A 658-nucleotide genomic window follows, 5' to 3' on the forward strand; every position below is an offset into this window, starting at 1 on the left:
CCACACAAAAACAAACAGAAACACAAATAAACACTAAATCTATAAATATGCCATATTTTCTCCGACTTTCTCTCTCCTCCTCACACGAGATTGTAAAATGTTAAGCTTATGAATATTTCTGAGATCATCCCATGCGTAGATACAGAATCACATGAATAGGCGATTATATATCAATAAATATCTGTATCGCTATACATACAACGTCAATACTCTATAGACACAATGTAATATTAAGTCAGTGTATATTCAGTGTATGCACGCACGCCCACGTGCCACACGGAGGCATACGCACGCCCACGTGCCACACGGAAGCATACGCACGCATGCACACAATGATATGAAGACTAAACTAAGCAACTAAACGCTTAAGAGAGGACATTACTCGTGCATGTCTGTCATCTAACTTGAAACTACCGAGCAAGAGAGAGAGACAATTAAATTGCATTTGAAGCAAACGACATAATATAGAAATAAATTACATCAATTACACATATTTTGTTTGTTTCATAATCACAGCTGCAAATGTTAGATATTAAACTGGATTTGTAATCGCTATTAACGGAAAAAGGAAGGAAAGGGAATAAAAAGCAAAACGCTGTCTGACTCACACACACACACACACACACACACACACACACACACACACACACACACACAC

The sequence above is a fragment of the Octopus bimaculoides genome, chromosome 2 (genome assembly GCF_001194135.2).
Source record: "Octopus bimaculoides isolate UCB-OBI-ISO-001 chromosome 2, ASM119413v2, whole genome shotgun sequence".
Classification (NCBI taxonomy): domain Eukaryota; kingdom Metazoa; phylum Mollusca; class Cephalopoda; order Octopoda; family Octopodidae; genus Octopus; species Octopus bimaculoides.